The sequence below is a fragment of the Octopus sinensis genome, linkage group LG19, assembly GCF_006345805.1.
Source record: "Octopus sinensis linkage group LG19, ASM634580v1, whole genome shotgun sequence".
Taxonomy (NCBI): domain Eukaryota; kingdom Metazoa; phylum Mollusca; class Cephalopoda; order Octopoda; family Octopodidae; genus Octopus; species Octopus sinensis.
Genome location: NC_043015.1, coordinates 47,837,923 through 47,843,834, shown reverse-complemented (window position 1 = coordinate 47,843,834; position 5,912 = coordinate 47,837,923).

The window sequence follows — 5,912 nt, the reverse complement described above, 5'->3', positions numbered from 1 at the left end:
AAGCTCTCCGCATTTGTATGCTTGGGAAATGGTATCTCATGAGAAGATTCAAAAGTTCTAGACCAGGGGTCTCTCATTACGAGGCTGCGGATCAGTACCGGGCAGTGGATCATTTGGTACCGGACCGCGCAGAAAGAATAATTTTTAAGATTCGTTTCTATTGACTATTGTAGTCATCAGGTCTATTTATTGACTATCGTATGTTTATGTGTAATAATTAAATTATACACAGTGGGACGTCGGTTTACGAACGTCTCATCATGAACAAATCGACTTACGAACAATTTTTCGAACATAAAACGTCTCGGGTGACGGTGTCTCGAGTAATGAACATGCCACGGCAACAATAGTTGGCGACAAGCCGGGAGTGTCAACAGGAGAGTGTCAGTTGTCTAGCTTTTGTTCTGTGCACATTCCTGTTTGAATTCGCCGTGTCTTATCTTGAATTTCCTATGGGTAAAATAGTTTCGGTTTACGAACATTTCGGGTGTCGAACGGACTTGAACGAATTACGTTCGTAAACCGAGGTTCCACTTTATTGTATTTTGTTATGCGCGTGACCTCGAGTCCGTGGGGAAACTGTTTTAGTCGACAGGTAGATTAATTTCTACAGTGGCAAAAGTGTGTCCGGAATTGGGGCTGCGTCACTCTTTGCCTCTTCTGTTGTGGTATGTGATGTGACGTCAGAAGTGGTGTTTTCTAATTAACCATAAATAGTTTGCTGTGAATGCGCGCATAAATTTGCATGTGTAAAAGTTTTTCCTTTTTCTTTGCAAACTATGAGCACATCCAAATGGAGTTAACATCGTCTAAATGCCTTATCGACCATCTAAGCAAACGCACATTATTTTTATGTGTATACTAGCAGTATCGCCCGGCGTTGCTCAGGTTTGTAAGGGAAATAACTATAAAGCATTTTTAGAGAGTGATAGCCAAAAAATAGCAAAAAAAATGGAAAAAAAATTATGGTAAATTTTTTTTGAGATTTAAAAAAGGTGGAGTTGCGTCCCCTAGACAGTTTGTGGTTCGTGTTTCTGATTCTCGACCCCATGTCGAATTTATTGATTTTTTCAGAACTGGGGGAACTTTTCAAAATTTTCGCTGCGTTAGTTTTGAATTATGACGTTGGGCTATGTGTGTGTCAAGTTTCATCAGAATCGGTTGAAAGCCGTGGTCAGGGTGAGGGTACAAGCAAACAGACACACAGAAACACGCACAGACAAACTGCCGTTTATATAGAGAGAGATTATTCAAAATTTGGATCTTTTCGGTTTGAACGGCAGTTTTTTCTAGCGGTGTCATATGAAATTGTCACCCATAATTATGACCCTAGAATTGATCTATTGCATTTCAATCTCTTTTAGGGTTAGGGGTGGGGGAAGGGTATCTTTTTTTCTTCACAAATGTAAATAAACCCAATCTGTTTCTTAAACGAGGGACATATTCATACGGCACAGAATGTTTTTTAACTCAATAGACGTCATTGATTGGTTGAAATTGCAGAAATTGAAGAAAAAAAACAACAACAAATATCTTACAAACTATAGAATTTTCTCAATAAAGCCAAGAGAAAAAGATGTTTTATAAACACATTCTACCAGTATACGAAGTTTAAAATTTTTTTAGTTACCCAGAAATTATATTAAAAACTGCCGTTCAAACTGAAAGGATCCCAAAATTTTATTATGAAATTATTCGATTAATTTCTTCTTTGTAAGCCTGAATGTGCACCCCACCCCACCCTTGTGCGTTAGTTGCAAAACGTGTGCACGCGCATATGAACCCAACATAAAGGTTACGTTGTATTCTGTTCACTCACTTTTCACTAAAGACACTCCTCGCTATCATTTCCTTGCGACTGGGCGTAGCTCTGGCGAAGATATCTCTATCTGAGAGAATACGTTGGTGATTCTTAAATTAGAGAAACTTATTAACAACGCCAGTAAATTAGTTTCTAATTATAGCCGTGGATGCTGGGTGCTTTGGAATTCAATTCTTATAAATCTATGCGGTCTGTATACATGTCACTATATCATTGTTCAGTTTTATTTCAAGATCTCTTGCCAATTAAGAAACAGCCGGTTTCTAACCTAGATCCAAGGCTCCTTCATTGGAATTTCAACATCAACAACAGGGCATTTTTGTATGTATGTATGTATGTATGTATGTATGTATGTATGTATGTATGTATGTATGTAGAGGCGAGGCAGTGTAGATAGTGCAGGCGTGACAGTGTGGCAAGAAAATGATAGCGAGGAGTGTCTTCAGTGAAAAGTGAGTGAACAAAATACAACGTAACCTTTATGTTGGGCTCATATGCGCGCCCGCACGATTCTAGGTTGACTTAGCCTTTCATCTTTTCGGGGTCGATGAATTAAGTACCAGTTATGCACTGGGGTCGATGTAATTGACTTAACCTCTTTGTCTGCCCTTGTTTGTTCCCTCTATGTTTAGCCCTTTGTGGGCAATAAAGAAATAAGAAGCTTGCTTTCCAACCACATAGTATCGGGTTCAGTCCCATTGCGTGGCACCTTGGGCAAGTGCCTTCTACTATAGCGTCGGGCCGACGAAAGTCATGTGAGTGGATTTAGTAGACGGAAACTGAAAGACGCACGTCGTATCCTGTTTTTGTTACCATTTTTACCCCTCCGCAAAAAGATCTCAAATTTTATTTAATTTGCTTTTCGCGGGAAGGAAAGTTTCTATCGAAGATGCGTACCACCTTCACCTTCGAATCGTAGAGTTGATGAAACCATGGCGACTGAAGAAGGGGAATTTTGCTTGTGTTATTTGTCTTGTACTCTATTTTTTCGTTGTTTAAGAAAAATGTCCATTTCCTTGGTTTTGTGTTTATGTTTTCGTTTCTCATTGTGTTCGGCGTTTTTTTTGGTGTCCTGTACCCATATATGCATGTATATATACATGTAGAGGTAGGTACGTACATATATGTATGTATATATGCATATGTTTTATTTATTAATTCATTATATATATATATAATATATATATATATATATATATATTATATATATATATATATATATATATATATGTGTGTGTGTGTGTTGTGTGTGTGTGTGTGTGTGTGTGTCTATGTATAAATTTATGTGTGTATCTTTGTGTCTGTGTCTTTTCCCCACCACTCCTACCCCTTGAAAAACGGTGTCGGGGTGTTTGCGTCCCCGTAACTTAGCAGTTCGGCAAAAGAGGCCCGATAGAATAAGTACCAGGCTTAACAAAAAAAAAAGTCCTGGGTCCGATTCATTCGACTAAAAATTCTTCATGGTGGTGCCCCAGCATGGCCGCAGTCTACTGACTGAAACAAATTGAAGATATAAGATGTACCTATATATATATATATATATGTGTGTGTGTGTTTATACGTTTGTCCTGGGTATGATTTGAAATTGCATCCAGTAGTGGGACGCTAGTTCGAAAGTTCCAAGGCTTTGAGCAGTAGGGAACCACTTATTAGTCACTAATGTTTCCAGATCTACTCTGACCCACAATAGTAACACCCAGGGGCGGACTGAGAGTATTAAGGGCTCTCGGGCATAACTGTTTACCGGGCCCCTTTGAATGTGTGCTTTAGTAGAGTTAACATGTTGAGTGCGGGGCCCTCGAGCAGTACCCGATTGACCGACGGCTCAGTCCGCTCCTGGTAATACCTGTCAGAGTCTCAGGTAACACCTGTCGGTCAATCGGGCACTACTCGAGGGCCCAGAGCTCGGTGGAGGGGTGGTGGTGGCGCACTCTACATGCTAGCTCTTCTAAAACAATTATGCCTGAGGGCCCTTAATACTCTCGGTCCGCCTCAGGTCTACATCCAGTGGGCTCTGTGGAAGACTAGATCCAGTGGGCTCTGTGGAAGAAGCCTTCATGGTCCAATGGAGGTGGAGCGGCTGCAGCAACGCATTGTGAATTGTAGAGAGCCAGGCGAAGCATCTCGGTCGTCCGCTGCACCCGTCTCCGTCTTCAATCGTCTTGATTTCGTCTTGTCCCTGGATTGAAGAAGGTCATGGACAAAAGAGTGAGGGTTGACAGTGCGCAAGTCATCATTCATCCTTAAGGGTGACCAGACGGTCCTCGTAGCTCCGACGGACGAACCTGAGTGTGTATACCTACATTGCTCTACGTGGAACGAACGAAAGAGGAATGCTCAATACATGTTGTAGAAGATATGAATTTTTTTTTTTATCTTGTTATTGAAATTGTTGAGAGTTTGTCTCGCGGCTCGAGTTTCACGTTACTGCGATCATCAGGCAAAACTCTTACAAATAAGCATTGGTGGTATATATATGCGTATGTGTATGTCTGTGTTTAAGTATGTATGTATATCTATGTATCCATTGGTGCACGCGCGCGCATGATCTAGTATTTGTGTTTGTTCATTGGGTAGTTTTTACGTGTTTTTCATTGGTTGTATGTGTTATACGTGTGGTACGATGTTTGTATTTTTGGCAATTGTAGATGGGAGGTGGATGGAGTGGCATTAATTTGTTTATGGCTTGTTGGTGAGTTGATGGTGGGTGTTTTTGAGTATTTATTAAATTTTTTTTTGTTTTTGATTGTGTGCGTTTGTGTGTGTGTGTGTAAGGTATTTTAGTTAAATGTTTTTGAATAGGTTTATTCGAAAAAGTAATTAAGGGTGTGTTCTTCTGCTTTTATTTCTAATGAATGGTGCTTTTTATTGTTGAGTGATTTGGGGGGCGATTGTTCTGTGAGGGTATCTGTTCTTTGTATGATTTTTGTTTTGGACAAATAATTCGTGTGTTTGTCTGTGTGTGTGTATGTGCGCGCGCACTCGTTTGTGTTTGTGTGCGCACGCGCGCTCGTTTGTGTGTGTGTGTGAGTGTGTGTGTGTGTGTTGTGTGTGTATGCGTGAGTTCGTATTTCTTTGGAAATTTGCTTATGATATTTCTTGAAGGAAACATTTCTTCTCTTTCTTTCTTTCTTTCTTTCTTTTTCCTTTTTTTTTTTAGTTGTTTCAGTCATGTGACTGCGGCCATGCTGGAGCACCGCCTTTAGTCGAACAAATCGACCCCAGTACTTATTCTATCGGTTTCTTGTGCTGAACCGCTAAGTTACGGGGACATGAACACACCAAGCTCGGTTGCCAAGCGATGGTGGGGGGACAAACACAGACACACAAACACACACACATATATTTATATATATATATATGACGGGCTTATTTCAGTTTCTGTCTACCAAATCCACTCACAAGGCTTTGGTCGGCCCGAGGCTATAGTTGAAGACACTTGCCCAAGGTGTCACGCAGTGGGATTGAACCCGGAACCATGTGGTTGGTAAGCAAGCTGCTTACCACTCAGCCACTCCTGCACCTATATGTGTATGTATGTGTTGTAATGGGTGTCTGATTCTGGGAAGTTGATCTGTCTGTGGTTAAGGGACAAAAGATATAAAAACGCGGGGTGGGGGGGCACGGTAGGAAAGCTCGTGACTTGTGGTTGATATGTTTTAAATGAATGGCTGAAACTAGTTATTTTAGGGATTGTAAACATGTTATTTGCGTTAATGGTATATGACCGTGTGCTTTGGTGCGTATATGTGTGTGTGTGTGTGTGTATGCATGTGTGCATGTGTGTGTGTGTGAATTCTTTTATTCTTTTATTTGTTTCAGTCATTTTGACTGAGGCCATGCTGGAGCACTGCCTTTAGTCGAACAAATCGACCCCAGGACTTAGTTTTGTGTAAGCCTAGTACTTATTCTATCGGTCTCATTTGCAGAACCGCTAAGTTACGGGGGACGTAAACACAACAACATCGGTTGACAAGCGATTGGTGGAGGGACAAACACAGACACTCAAACATATATATGTGTGTGTGTGTGTGTTGTGTGTGTGTGTGTGTGGAAGCGCAATGGCCCAGTGGTTAGGGCAGTGGACTCG